The 15,900-nt window shown below is 39.3% G+C and overlaps 1 pseudogene; it reads right to left on the bottom strand.

Moving 5' to 3' along the window:
• LOC129354216 (NACHT, LRR and PYD domains-containing protein 3-like) overlaps positions 1-15,900 on the bottom strand; it is a 38,329-nt pseudogene that overhangs the window by 5,100 nt on the left and 17,329 nt on the right.

The raw sequence follows: 15,900 nt of genomic DNA, 5'->3' as shown, positions 1-15,900 counted from the left end.
TTGTATTTGAACTGCAGCTCATTGCTCAGTATGACAGATGGAAACGGGTTGATTTCAATGCTTTTATAATATCATCACATTCTGAAAGTTGATCATTTTGTGCTGATTCAGTTTCTGAACCATCAACTAGAAAATATTGATCCTTTTCTCTGTGAGGTCATTGTGGGTCATTTGGTTCTGGTTCTGAATCGTTCATCAGAGACGCTGCAGAAATGGGAACATTTCATAAAGGAACAACCTGATAGCGAAGATTGTTAGAATAATTATGTTTTCTTATCATTCTTACATTGGTAGTTATAATAGATTTATTATTCACATCCCTGAGAAAAGCTTTCATACTTGTTAGACTTTGGAGCTGCAGCCACTTGTATCTTCGGGATACTCCTATCTGCCCCTCCACATTCCTTTTCTACTTTGTAATAAAAGAGAAAGCTCTAACAAAGGGTCTTCAGAGCGCTCAGTGAACGGCTTGAAGCAGCTGTTTGCTGGGTTCCCTCCTTTTGCAAAAGCTTTCATAAAATTCACTTGCGTTGTCTGTTTGTTCTTTTATTTAGATTCACAAATACCCATCATTCTGGTGCCGTGACCCGGATCTCTACGAGCCGTCGCTGAAAGGCAGAGAGGACACGCTGAAAACCGTGCACGGCCAGAGTCAATATGACCTGGAGAGAAAGACCCGGGAAGTGAATTCTTCGCCAGGCCAGCGACCTAGGTCCAACTTTGTCTGCCGGTGGCGGGTTGACGAGATCCGACCGAACAGAACGGGCCGACAGAAAGGGTAAGTGAAACAATTGATATATTGCAGTTGATATTTATGAGCTAAATTCGTAGGTTGGAGTCCTTGTCAAATAGTATTTTGACTAAAGTACCAAAGGGTTGGAGGCCTTATCAGAACAACTTGACTAAGTTCCTAGAGGTTGTAGAATCCCAGTTGTTTCAACTAAAATTTAGTTAGTCCACTTTCTCTGTCCGTCTCTGTCAGACTGTGAACCTTCAGTCTGAGCTTGAGGAGAACCTCTCCTAACAACCTGCTGCAGATCCATGAGCTGCATCTCTACTGGTTCTGATTCTGGAGCAGAAACTCAAGTCCTGAAGAACCTGCAGCCTGTTGAGCTCAGAGAGAAACTCAGTGGTCTGGATTGATTCAGGCTGAAGTTGGTTTCTGACTGAAGCCTCTGATTCAGGAAGTGGATAAAGGGCCATTCCACCTAATTATTGACTATGAGCATCTTTAGTCTGGTCTAGTTAAAGCACTGCAACACCTGGACTCTGTAAACCTGGACTGGATCATCATCAACTAATAGCAGGAGATTTAAAGCTAATGTGGGATTTATGGATCTTCAATAAAGGGACATTTCATTCTCTCTCTTTTTGCATCTTGACCTTTGACCTGCTTGACACAAAGAAGGTCAAAGGTCAGACTGAGGGTCCGAATGCTGTCCTGTTCTGACCTCAGATCAGCAGGTCCAACTCAGTTACACAGAGAAAATAAATTAAACTCTGGATCCAGGAACAAACTCAGAACTTATTGATTAGAAATGAACTTTGATTGATGATCAATTATATAGAATTATTCACAGAAATATCAATAATTACATTATTACATACAACACAATGTCTCCAGTCTGCAGCCTTCAGTCTGTAGAAAACCACAGAGATCCTTCAGTCCAGAATCTTCCAGGTTGGTTCCGAGCAGGTCCAGTTCTGTTAGACGGGTCGGGTTGGACTGCAGAGCTGAGAACAGAGACGTCCAGCTGGTCTCTGAGAAACTGCAGCCACCCAATCTGAATAAAGAATAAAAGATGTGAACCAACAGGATGCAGTTAAAACTGAAATATGAACAAATAAATAATAAAAATGTATAAATTAATTTCCCTGAATGTAAAAGAAACATGATGAACTGATTCTAACATCTGATCCAGTCAAACTGGGTTAAAGAGTCCAAACCAGCAGAACCAGAACATTTGATCAACAAAGAAAGTCAAAGTTTGTCTCAAAGTTTCTGAGGATCTTAAACTCAGTGGATGTTTTTCTCTCCATGTTTCCTTCCAGGCTCTGGATTCTCCGACTGCTCTGTCCATCATTGATCTGCTGATATTTTATGGCTCCAGTTTTTCTTCATTAATCTATTAATGATGTTTATTTGCTGCTTGTATTTGAACTGCAGCTCATTGCTCAGTATGACAGATGGAAACGGGTTGATTTCAATGCTTTTATAATATCATCACATTCTGAAAGTTGATCATTTTGTGCTGATTCAGTTTCTGAACCATCAACTAGAAAATATTGATCCTTTTCTCTGTGAGGTCATTGTGGGTCATTTGGTTCTGGTTCTGAATCGTTCATCAGAGACGCTGCAGAAATGGGAAGATTATCATAAAGGAACAACCTGATAGTGAAGACGAATCATTTTAAATCTATTTTCCAGTAAAACACATGAGAATGATTTCAGTGAACTGCTGAAGCTTGTTGCATACAAAGCATTACAAAGGTAAGACCTCACTTCCTGTCCTCCAAAATAAGAGCTGAATCAGGATGTGTGAACAAAATGACTTGAACAAAGTCAGTATTTCCTGCAGGACAGTTAATGAATCATCTTGATATTATTTATGTGTCTTCATGTCCAGGATCTCTGCCAGCAGACTCTGGTCATCCTGATAGAGTCTGACTGTCACAACAAACTCAGGTTTTCCTCTGGAAGCTGCTCTCACTGGTTTTAGGACGACTGACTGTCATTTGCTCCTTTAGTGGAATTGACACTAACATGGAAACTCATCACTTGCTTCCATGTTGTTTTGCTTCCTGCCAACATCAAACTGCATGTGCTGCAGCTCCATATGAGCAGCAGTCAAGTCCCCAGAAAGCTTCCCTGTTTCTAGGAACCGTTTCATCCAGTTAGTCCACTTTCTCTGTCCGTCTCTGTCAGACTGTGAACCTTCAGTCTGAGCTTGAGGAGAACCTCTCCTAACAACCTGCTGCAGATCCATGAGCTGCATCTCTGCTGGTTCTGATTCTGGAGCAGAAACTCAAGTCCTGAAGAACCTGCAGCCTGTTGAGCTCAGAGACACACTCAGTGGTCTGGATTGATTCAGGCTGAAGTTGGTTTCTGACTGAAGCTTCTGATTCAGGAAGTGGATAAAGGGCCATTCCACCTAATTATTGACTATCAGCATCTTTAGTCTGGTCTAGTTAAAGCACTGCAACACCTGGACTCTGTAAACCTGGACTGGATCATCATCAACTAATAGCAGGAGATTTAAAGCTAATGTGGGATTTATGGATCTTCAATAAAGGGACATTTCATTCTCTCTCTTTTTGCATCTTGACCTTTGACCTGCTTGACACAAAGAAGGTCAAAGGTCAGACTGAGGGTCCGAATGCTGTCCTGTTCTGACCTCAGATCAGCAGGTCCAACTCAGTTACACAGAGAAAATAAATTAACCTCTGGATCCAGGAACAAACTCAGAACTTATAGATTAGAAATGATCTTTGATTTATGATCAATTGTATAGAATTATTCACAGAAATATCAATAATTACATTATTACATACAACAATGTCTCCAGTCTGCAGCCTTCAGTCTGTAGAAAACCACAGAACTCCTTCAGTCCAGAACCTTCCAGGTTGGTGTCGCTCAGGTCCAGTTCTGTCAGATGGGTCAGGTTGGACTTCAGAGCTGAGAACAGAGACGTCCAGCTGGTCTCTGATAACCTGCAGCTCCACAATCTGAATAAAGAATAAAATATGTGAACCAACAGGATGCAGTTAAAACTGAAATATGAACAAATAAATAATAAAAATGTATAAATTAATTTCCCTGAATGTAAAAGAAACATGATGAACTGATTCTAACATCTGATCCAGTCAAACTGGTTTAAAGAGTCCAAACCAGCAGAACCAGAACATTTGATCAACAAAGAAAGTCAAAGTTTGTCTCAAAGTTTCTGAGGATCTTAAACTCAGTGGATGTTTTTCTCTCCATGTTTCCTTCCAGGCTCTGGATTCTCCGACTGCTCTGTCCATCATTGATCTGCTGATATTTTATGGCTCCAGTTTTTCTTCATTAATCTATTAATGATGTTTTTCTTGCTGCTTTTATTTGAACTGCAGCTCATTGCTCAGTATGACAGATGGAAACGGGTTGATTTCAATGCTTTTATAATATCATCACATTCTGAAAGTTGATCATTTTGTGCTGATTCAGTTTCTGAACCATCAACTAGAAAATATTGATCCTTTTCTCTGTGAGGTCATTGTGGGTCATTTGGTTCTGGTTCTGAATCGTTCATCAGAGACGCTGCAGAAATGGGAACATTATCATAAAGGAACAACCTGATAGTGAAGACGAATCATTTTAAATCTATTTTCCAGTAAAACACATGAGAATGATTTCAGTGAACTGCTGAAGCTTGTTGCATACAAAGCATTACAAAGGTAAGACCTCACTTCCTGTCCTCCAAAATAAGAGCTGAATCAGGATGTTTGAACAAAATGACTTGAACAAAGTCAGTATTTCCTGCAGGACAGTTAATGAATCATCTTGATATTATTTATGTGTCTTCATGTCCAGGATCTCTGCCAGCAGACTCTTGTCATCCTGATAGAGTCTGACTGTCACAACAACACTCAGGTTTTCCTCTGGAAGCTGCTCTCACTGGTTTTAGGACGACTGACTGTCATTTGCTCCTTTAGTGGAATTGACACTAACATGGAAACTCATCACTTGCTTCCATGTTGTTTTGCTTCCTGCCAACATCAAACTGCTGCATGTGCTGCAGCTCCATATGAGCAGCAGTCAAGTCCCCAGAAAGCTTCCCTGTTTCTAGGAACCGTTTCATCCAGTTAGTCCACTTTCTCTGTCCGTCTCTGTCAGACTGTGAACCTTCAGTCTGAGCTTGAGGAGAACCTCTCCTAACAACCTGCTGCAGATCCATGAGCTGCATCTCTGCTGGTTCTGATTCTGGAGCAGAAACTCATGTCCTGAAGAATCTGCAGCCTGTTGAGCTCAGAGAGAAACTCAGTGGTCTGGATTGATTCAGGCTGAAGTTGGTTTCTGACTGAAGCTTCTGATTCAGGAAGTGGATAAAGGGCCATTCCACCTAATTATTGACTATCAGCATCTTTAGTCTGGTCTAGTTAAAGCACTGCAACACATGGACTCTGTAAACCTGGACTGGATCATCATCAACTAATAGCAGGAGATTTAAAACTAATGTGGGATTTATGGATCTTCAATAAAGGGACATTTCATTCTCTCTCTTTTTGCATCTTGACCTTTGACCTGCTTGACACAAAGAAGGTCAAAGGTCAGACTGAGGGTCCGAATGCTGTCCTGTTCTGACCTCAGATCAGCAGGTCCAACTCAGTTACACAGAGAAAATAAATTAAACTCTGGATCCAGGAACAAACTCAGAACTTATTGATTAGAAATGATCTTTGATTGATGATCAATTATATAGAATTATTCACAGAAATATCAATAATTAAATTATTAAATACCCCAGTCTCTCCAGTCTGCAGCCTTCAGTCTGTAGAAAACCACAGAACTCCTTCAGTCCAGAACCTTCCAGGTTGGTTCCGTTCAGGTTCAGTTCTGTCAGATGGGTCGGGTTGGACTGCAGAGCTGAGAACAGAGACGTCCAGCTGGTCTCTGAGAAACTGCATTCCTCCAATCTGAATCAAGAATAAAAGATGTGAACCAACAGGATGCAGTTAAAACTGAAATATGAACAAATAAATAATAAACATGTATAAATTAATTTCCCTGAATGTAAAAGAAACATGATGAAGTGATTCTAACATCTGATCCAGTCAAACTGGTTTAAAGAGTCCAAACCAGCAGAACCAGAACATTTGATCAACAAAGAAAGTCAAAGTTTGTCTCAAAGTTTCTGAGGATCTTAAACTCAGTGGATGTTTTTCTCTCCATGTTTCCTTCCAGGCTCTGGATTCTCCGACTGCTCTGTCCATCATTGATCTGCTGATATTTTATGGCTCCAGTTTTTCTTCATTAATCTATTAATGATGTTTTTTTGCTGCTTGTATTTGAACTGCAGCTCATTGCTCAGTATGACAGATGGAAACGGGTTGATTTCAATGCTTTTATAATATCATCACATTCTGAAAGTTGATCATTTTGTGCTGATTCAGTTTCTGAACCATCAACTAGAAAATATTGATCCTTTTCTCTGTGAGGTCATTGTGGGTCATTTGGTTCTGGTTCTGAATCGTTCATCAGAGACGCTGCAGAAATGGGAACATTATCATAAAGGAACAACCTGATAGTGAAGATGAATCATTTTAAATCTATTTTCCAGTAAAACACATGAGAATGATTTCAGTGAACTGCTGAAGCTTGTTGCATATGTAACCCACATATATGTGTGATACTACTGATATTAGTAGTTTGTATTTTATTTCTGTAGGACTTTTGTTTTGTTATCGAATGCTACCATCAAATCAGTTTATATTTTACTTTTGAGTTTTATTGTGATACCAGAAAACGCCAGCAGGTGGCTTGTGAGTTACATTCTGGTTTACACAGCAAAAAAAAAAAACAAAAAAAAAAAACAAGAAGAAGATACCGTAGCTGGCTGTAGCACGTTGTGCTGAATTATTGCACGCTAAAAGATAAATCTTGATAAATTCCGGTAACGGTTAAAGAACAGAAGATACGTGACCTGATCCCTACAGTAAAAACCATTTTTACTGTGATTTTCTCTGGTGAGTGTTGTAATGTATTTTTGCAACCGAAATTAAGATAATGCTAACTGGCGTCACAGGCATTACTGTTCATATATTCCGACAAGGAAGAAAAGAAACAAACAAACAAACAAAAAAAAAAACAATCGGAGAAACGTGAGAGATTAAAATGATTTTCACTGTATTGCATTTTTGTTATGTACTAACTTATAATGGGTTGCATACAGTGTGATGTTTGTTTTTTTGCAAGCTTGCCATTAGTTGAATGTTATTTTTGTGATAAATGGAATTTATTGCTTCCTGCATACCGTTGGATTTTAATAGTTAATTAAGCTCCATATATATGCAGGTTGTTTTTTTTTAGATTCAACCTGGAAGATTGTCCAGCTGCACAGCATCGCAGGCCTGGATTGGATTGCTGAGCTCCAGGTTTCAACCCAAGACCTGGGACTGCTGGATCCGCTGCCTACTTTGCACTGGATAAGATAAGATTTTGGATCCAAAGAAACACATGGCCATTTAACAAAGACTTGACTGACTGACCTAAATTGCAATTACTGAACTAAAAAAGCTTCTAAAGGAAGGAACTGAACAATAAGGAAACTGAACTAAAAGAAAATACACTACCTGTTATAACAAGGGTGGACACTTTATGTTGAAAACAAAATTGTACAATCATATTCTGTTTAAATTTTGTATTAAACAGTCTGTTCATTATTCTTGATATGGTTGTTTGCTTATTATCCTCCTTTTTGAACTTAGAAGGATAGACTAATTGTAACTTCAACATTGAAATCTGAGTTTTCTCAACTCATCTGTTCATAAGTTACACTAGTTGGTTACACATACAAAGCATTACAAAGCTAAGACATCACTTCCTGTCCTACAAAATAAGAGCTGAATCAGGATGTTTGAACAAAATGACTTTTAACAAAGTCAGTATTTCCTGCAGGAGAGTTAATGAATCACCTTGATATTATTTATGTGTCTTCATGTCTGGACTCTGTAAACCTGGACTGGATCATCATCAACTAATAGCAGGAGATTTAACACTAATGTGGGATTTATGGATCTTCAATAAAGGGAGATTTCATTCTCTTTCTTTTTGCATCTTGATCTTTGACCTACTTCACACAAAGAAGGTCAAAGGTCAGACTGAGGGTCCGAATGCTGTCCTGTTCTGACCTCAGATCAGCAGGTCCAACTCAGTTACACAGAGAAAATAAATTAAACTCTGGATGCAGGACCAAACTCAGAACTTATTGATTAGAAATGAACTTTGATTTATGATCAATTGTATAGAATTATTCACAGAAATATCAATAATTACATTATTACACAACAATGTCTTCAGTCTGCAGCCTTCAGTCTGTAGAAAACCACAGAGATCCTTCAGTCCAGAATCTTCCAGGTTGGTTCTTCTCAGGTCCAGTTTTGTCAGATGGGTCGGGTTGGACTGCAGAGCTGAGAACAGAGACGTCCAGCTGGTCTCTGAGAAACTGCATCTCAATCTGAATCAAGAATAAAAGATGTGAACCAACAGGATGCAGTTAAAAAACTGAAATATGACCAAATAAATAATAAACATGTAGAAAATTAATTTCCCTGAATGTAAAAGAAACATGATGAAGTGATTCTAACATCTGATCCAGTCAAACTGGTTTAAAGAGTCCAAACCAGCAGAACCAGTCACTGCCTCCATGCATTGCATGGCAGGCACCTATTGTTCTTCACCCAATAGAATGCCTCTTTATTATTGGGGCCTGCCCATAGCAATGCATAAGGAGAGCAGTGACTGAATTGCAAAGCTGTCAGTTATTGCTGTGAGTGATGTACAGATATGAATAACGGGTCTATCGGAGACGAAAGATAGCTCTCTCATACGCTTCAAACGGTTTTCCGATACGTATCACGGTTTCCGAACGGGAAGGAGTTGTTCGGACCGCTTTTTTCAGTGAAAACTGACTGGGTGTCTCACAAAGATAGAAATCTTTCTGTCTCACACACATGACAGTTGCAGAGGATTAATTACCATAGCAACGGAACATAGCAGGGCCGAGCAGCTGATTAGGACTACAAAAACGCATAACTGTAGTTTTAGCTATGGCAGAACTCTGAGGACTGAGCTGATCTTTAGAACTACTTGGGCTTTGGGAATTTTGTAATTGATTTTAACCAACTATTGTTACACATGGGATTAGTATGTCAATTTTACATTAAGCTTAATGAAAATTTCAAAATAAAAGCTGAATATTTTCTCTAAGGCCTTTCAGAAAAACTAACTGCTTCAAGCATTTAGAATTAAGTCTCTCCTTGTGTTTCACACTGACATGAGAGTTGACCTCCTCTTTAGAACTACAAAGACTGCAGGTTTGGACTACAACATGGCGAAATGCTCCGTGCCTAGAGAGGAAGTCTGAGCTGATTGGCAGAACTACAACATGGCAGAAACTGTCAGTTACTACTGAGGAGAAATCAGCTGGGATTTAGAATTACATTGTGTTTGGACTTACTTGTTTTTTTTTTTTGGAATTTTAGAACTGATTTCAAAACACCATAGTTACACATGGGATTAGTGTTGCCATTAAAATTTAAGCTTACTGAAAATTTCAAAATAAAAGCTTTAAGATTCCTTTCTGGCTCATGCCTATTTTAGGGAAAATGGCTGCCTCAAACTGATAGAATTAAGTCTCCCCCTGTCTGACTCACAGCTGGCAGAGAATCCATTACCATAGCAATGGAACACAGCAGAGCCAGCTGATTAGGACTACAAAAACGCATCACTGTAGTTCTAACTGGCAGAACTCAGAGGAAAAGCTGGACTTTAGAACTGCTTGTGTTTTGGGCCTTTTATAACTCAATTTAACCAACTAATGTTACACATGGAATTAGTGTGGAAATTTTAAATTAAGCTTTCAAAAAATTTCAAAATAAAAGCCTTGACAATTTTTCCATCAAGTAAGTGTTCTTTTGACCATTATATGTCTGATTTAACCCAATTACTGTTACACATGGGATTAGATTGGCCATTAAAAACAAGGTTAATAAAAATTTAAAATTAAAGCCTTAAGATTCATCTGTGGCTAATGCAACGCCACAGGCCCTGCAATTATATCAGCTTGCATGATCTTTTCCTCTCAAGTTAGAGCACTGTCTTGCACAGCAAGACAGTGCATTAGCATTAGCACAAACATTAGCATTTCACTGTTCCCCACTAGTGCACTGCTGTAGGCAGTGCAATAAGATTATCCTGCATGATCGTTTTCACTCAGGTTAGGCCTCTCCATAAAATACCCCAATGTCTCCAGTCTGCAGCCTTCAGTCTGTAGAAAACCACAGAACTCCTTCAGTCCAGAATCTTCCAAGTTGGTTTTGCTCAGGTCCAGTTCTGTCAGATGGGTCGGGTTGGACTTCAGAGTTGAGAACAGAGACGTCCAGCTGGTCTCTGAGAAACTGCAGCCAATCAAACTGAATAAAGAATAAAAGATGTGAACCAACAGGATGCAGTTAAAACTGAAATATGAACAACTAAAATAAACATGTAGAAAATTAATTTCCCTGAATGTGAAAGAAACATGATGAAGTGATTCTAACATCTGATCCAGTCAAACTGGGTTAAAGAGTCCAAACCAGCAGAACCAGAACATTTGATCAACAAAGAAAGTCAAAGTTTTCTATCAGCCTGGAAGAGTTGAGCTATTTCTGCTGGTTCCTGATCATCAGTTTTTGCTCTTTGTGGGTTCTTTTGTTCGCCTGCTGCTTCACTGTTTAACCACCAGAGGGCGTCAGAGGCCGTCGCCATGGTGAGGCGTGGTCACTCTGCAGCGCTGCACGAGCTCATCACCTGTGGGACGCAAAAGGAGCAGCAGACTGCGCCTCATCACCTGCCAGTGATGGTGGTTCCTCTTCCTGTGTAGACTCTGCTCTGGTTTCATCAACACCCGACTCCCACCATCACCCTCTTCATCTGATCCCAAGCAGTTTCCTGAAATCTCCAGCTGGCAGTCGGACTCTCCTCTGTTTTCCTTGCCGGTCTTACCTGCCCGCCCTCCCCGCAGCATCCAGTGAGGCATCGTAACCACTAAACCTCTCCTCTCTCCCGGACGGACGAAACCTCCATGACAAGTAAGATCTGTCTGATTATGAGGTCCCAAGATGGCGGAGTGAGAGGTTTTGCATTTGCAGGCTCTCATGTTCAACTAGTTTTTAGCCAAGACTTTATCCAATTGCTGTGCTTTAGCCCCAGTTTATTACATCTTAGACTTGTTTGTTCTTCTTTTGGTAACTTTTGAAACTATTTCATCCGTTGTTTTTTTTTTTTTTTTGTTCTTTTTGTCGTCTGGAGTTTATTTACGGAAGCTAGCATGTCCGACCACGACTACAACCGGTCGGCTCTTCAAGAAGCCTGCGACGAGGATGTTATTGAGGAAATTGAGCTGGTCGGGGCTTCATCGGATCCTTCTGTTAAAGAACAGAAGGTGAATTGGGATCACACACCTCTTAAGAACAAAAGCAAGAAGAAACTGAAGCTTACGGAGCCTGAATGTAAGGAGGACACAGCTAATGCTGTTCTTCGTGCGAGAAGTGAGTAAAGATAGACAATCAGACTGACATTTTGAAAAGCATTGAAAAACGCATTGAAGCCAATACTGTCGCCATTGAGGCGAACAAGAAAGTCATATCTGAGCTTGAAGCAGTTAACCTTCTCAAAAAAGAAAACTGAGGATCTCCTGTGAAGACCAGGCTCGTTACAAGAGACGCTGGAACCTGAGGGTGACCGGCCTCCTTCTGCAATTAAAATGCAGAAGGAGACCGAGAAAGACGAGGAGAACCTCCGGGAATCCATCATCGGGATCCTCACTCGGGACATTCCTGTTTCCGTGGATCCCGCAGCCGATCCACGGAAACAGGAACCGTTCACAGATTGGGGGGAAAAGCCGGTCCCGCTTCGGCCAACAACCGTCCCAGAGCTGTTATCATTCAGTTCGGGATGCGAACCATGCGGGATGTCTGGAGGAAATCCAAAGATGCTAAAGTTTGTAAAGAAATGCAGATCAGCTTCAAAGAGGACTTTTCTAAGGAGGACAGGATCGCCCGGGCTAAACTGTGGCCCCTGGTTCAGGAAGCTAGGAGCAGGGGCAAACGCGCATACCTGAAGGAAGGCTTCGCCCTGATCGATAATCGAAGAGTGGACCCTGACTAATTCCACCGCCATGTTCCTTACGCCACTGGTATGGTGTGTTATGTTTGTATTTGTTTAAAGGGCTATTGCACTATTCCTTAGAGCTGTTATTGACTGTTATCTCATTCCTGCTCATCGTTCCTGGCAGTTTTTGGATAACTACTGTGTTTATTTCATGTTGTCTTTACTTTCACTTAATTCTAGGGGTTTAAAATATTGTTAAACGTAAGGCTACTTTTCTTTATTGCAAGGAGCAAAAGGCAAATTGTTTTTTTCTGCAGGAAACTCATTCGTCAAGTGAGGAGGCTGATTTCTGGAAACTTCAATGGGGTGATCAAATTTTTTTTAGTCACGGTTCGTCACATTCAGCTGGGGTTATGATAATGTTTCATCAATTCCCTGGTTTGTTGTTGGATCATATCAGTGATACACATGGCCACTGGGTAACTGTAATAGTAGAGATCGGTGGAACCAAGATCATTTTGGTGTGCGTTTATGGATATAATAACAAAGTGATGAATAGTAATTTTTTGCTGACCGTGGAGAAAAAATATTTTGGAAAATAAAATATTCCACGGATCAGGTTATCTTAGGAGGAGATTTTAATATACCTCCTGATGGATCGATTGATCGTCTCCCCTCTCGGGGGCAGCACCACGTTTATAATGATGTTTTTGTAAATTTGATCTCTAATACAAATTTATTAGACTGCTGGAGAATTAGAAATCCTGATATCAGACAATCCTTCTGGAAATGGCCAATGCTCTAGGCTAGATCACTGGTTAATCCCACATAATTTAATTCATAATATCTCAAGTTGTGAAATTTCAGCGGCTCCTTTAACAGATCATTGTTTTGTTACCTTGTTTCTCTTTCTGGATAAATCTAAACCACCCTCAAACTTAACTTGGAAATTTAATAGTAATTTGCTGAGTAATAGAATTTTCTGTTCTGAAGTCCTGAACCTCATTAAGGATATTTCAATTTTGGATCTGTCTCCCTTAAATAAGTGGGAGTGGCTTAAATTTCAGATTAGGACAACAAAGACAGGCAAACTAGTTTCAAAGCAGAGGAGACAGGAGCAATCCCAACTTATTAGCAATATTAATTCTCTATGTTCAAAGTCAGTTTTTAAATCAGCTTGAAGTTTTCAAAACTCAACTAGATGATGTTTTTCTGGATAAAGCTCGGGGGGCTTTTGTTCGCTCCAGGGCTCGATGGATTGAGGAAGGCGAAAAGAACTCTTCATATTTCTTTGGTCTTGAGAAACAAAGACAGTCCAAAAAGAAGATTCAAAAACTAATTATTAATGGGAATGTCACTGAAGACCTGGATTTAATAAACACGGCAATTAGGAATTTTTATAGTGACCTTTATTGTTCTAAATTTTGAATCCAATTGCCAATCTTTTTTGATGAAATTCAGGAATCTATTGAAGAAATTAATCTCGATTTAAAAGCCTTATGGATGATGACTTGAGAATTGAAGAACTAGACACAGCAATTCAACAAATGGCAAAAGGTAAATCTCCTGGCCTAGATGGGTTAACTACTGAATTTTATATTTTCTTTTGGAAAGATTTACAAAACTATTATTTGAGGCCCTGCTGGAATGCATATCAAACAATAGTCTCTCTCCCACCATGAAACGAGGTTTGATTACTCTGATCCCCAAAGCCAACAAAGATCCCTTGCTACTTGATAATTGGAGACCTATCACTCTGTTATGTACAGATTACAAAATTCTAGCTCTTATTTATGCCAATCGCTTAAATAGTGGTTTGGATTCGAGTGCCAATCAGCGTTTTTAAAAGGAGAAGTATCCATCATCATACTAGACTCATTCTTGATATGATTATCGTAGTTTTATTGATAATGATAGTTTTATTTTATTCCTGGATTTTTTTAAAGGCTTTTGACTCACTGGAACACTGCTTTATAATAAAAACCTTAAAATACTTTGGTTTTGGGGAAAGGTTTTGCAATATAATCAGATTATTTATAATGATATAAGTAGCTCAGTTTTTCTGGGAACGAGTATGACCCCTAGTTTCTCTATGTCAAGACGAATCGGGCAGGACTGCCCAATTTCACCTAAATTATTCATATTAACAACTCAATTGCTTACCTTACTAATCATACAAATATCTAATTTGCATGGTATTAAAATGTTTGAAAAGAAATTCAAGATAAGTCAATTTGCTGATGATACAACCATTTTTTTAAAAGATAAGACTATGGTTGACATTGCGTTGAAATCTATTTTAATGTTTTCAGAAGCGTCTGGTTTGTCTCTCAATATTGATAAATGTGAACTTCTGCCGATCCATTTTAGCTCTGATACGTCAGTTGCTTCCATAACTGTTTAGTCCGAAGTAAATCATCTGGGAATACTGATTTCTAATAATGCTACCAGAAGAGAGGAGGCAAACATTGAAAGATGCTTGGATGGCATGAAGAGATCCTTGAGCCGCTGGTTAACTAGAGATCTGACTATTTTTGGACGAACTCTTCTATCCAAAGCGGAGGGAGTGTCCAAATTAATTTATCATTGTCATCTGTTTTTACCTCCAACAAAAACATTAGAAAAGCTAATTCAATAATCTTTCAATTTATCTGGAGGAATAAAACTCATTACTTACGCTGTTCTCATCTTATTAAAGATTATGATAAAGGGGAATTAGAGCTTTAGATTTTGAGGCTCTGATTGGTTCCTTTGGAATAAATTGGCTAAAGACCTATTTGTCTCATTCCAACTCCATGTGGTTTCATATCCCTAAATCGATATTTAAAAAATTAGGTGGTTTAGATTTCTTGCTTAAATATGATTTTGAATTAACCAAGAGACCTATTTCACTGTCTAATTTTCATAAACAAGTTTTACACTTTTGGAAAATGATATTTACCCACAATTTTACCCCACATGGATCCCTAGTGTGGAATAACAGATCAATATTAATAAATAGAAAATCTATTTTTTAAACTGATTGGTATGAGAAAGGTATTCTATTTGTAACTGACTTGATGGATAGTAATGGTGTTTTGTTAAATCATAGAGATTTTACTCACAAATTTAATCTGAACTGTTTTGTAATGAATACGTAAAAGTATGCAAAGCTATTCCTGTAGCTCTGCTCCATCTCATCCAAAACACCTTAAGATTTTCAAGTGTCACTTCATCTTTACCTACATTGAAGATTGGAGAATATATTGTGACTGCCTTCAAATCTAAATTATTTAATGACGATGTAAAGCAGTGCATAAAACGTTCCAAAAGAGGGTGCTGTTGTTCTCGGTAATTGCTGCACTATCGCAATTGTAACATGTGTGTCCTGCCGGGGACACCGTAGTGCAGGGGATTTTTGTGCGCGAACCGCTGTAATCCTTACAGTACCAGTTTATTGCCTGCAAGGTAAGCAGCAGCTCCGCTAGCCCGTGTAACATGTTAGATTAATAAACCGAACTATTTCTGTTTGTTCGGTTTGCCAGTTGGGTACGAGTTGCTTTGTTTGTACTGGTGATGTTGATTGTTTTGCAAAAGGGAAAGTGATTGAATTGTGACAGTGTGTTTATTGCCTGCAAGGTGGATGGAATAAACGCGCGAAAGTGTGAAGAGCCCTGTGTCTGATTCCGCCCCTGCACGGATCACATCCAGCCTTCACCATAAAACACAACGCAGAGCCTAGTGTCTTCCACCAGCTGCTGATTGCAGATTTAGGGACGGAAAACCTGGGTTACAATTACAACAATAATATATTGGTAACAACTAATTTGTCTTTAATTGAGAAAGCGTTTTCCAAGTATGTTAAATGGCCGGTTTCACCCAAGGTGAAAGAGACTCATTTCAAAATCTCTCACAATATTTACCCTGTGCCTGCCTGAATTTTTGCACAAACGATTTAAATTTGATTTAACATGTTGTGCCTTTTGCGAATTGTTGTGAGATTCTATTGTTTATCTGTAGTAACAGCAGTTTGGGTTCCTGCCCACTGGGGGCGCACTAAAGAACTATATAGA

This window comes from Poeciliopsis prolifica, unplaced genomic scaffold (assembly GCF_027474105.1).
Source record: "Poeciliopsis prolifica strain line A6 unplaced genomic scaffold, Auburn_PproV2 SCAFFOLD106, whole genome shotgun sequence".
Lineage (NCBI taxonomy): Eukaryota > Metazoa > Chordata > Actinopteri > Cyprinodontiformes > Poeciliidae > Poeciliopsis > Poeciliopsis prolifica.
Note: the sequence above shows the minus strand (reverse complement) of the source record. Positions and strands in the feature narration are given on the sequence as shown.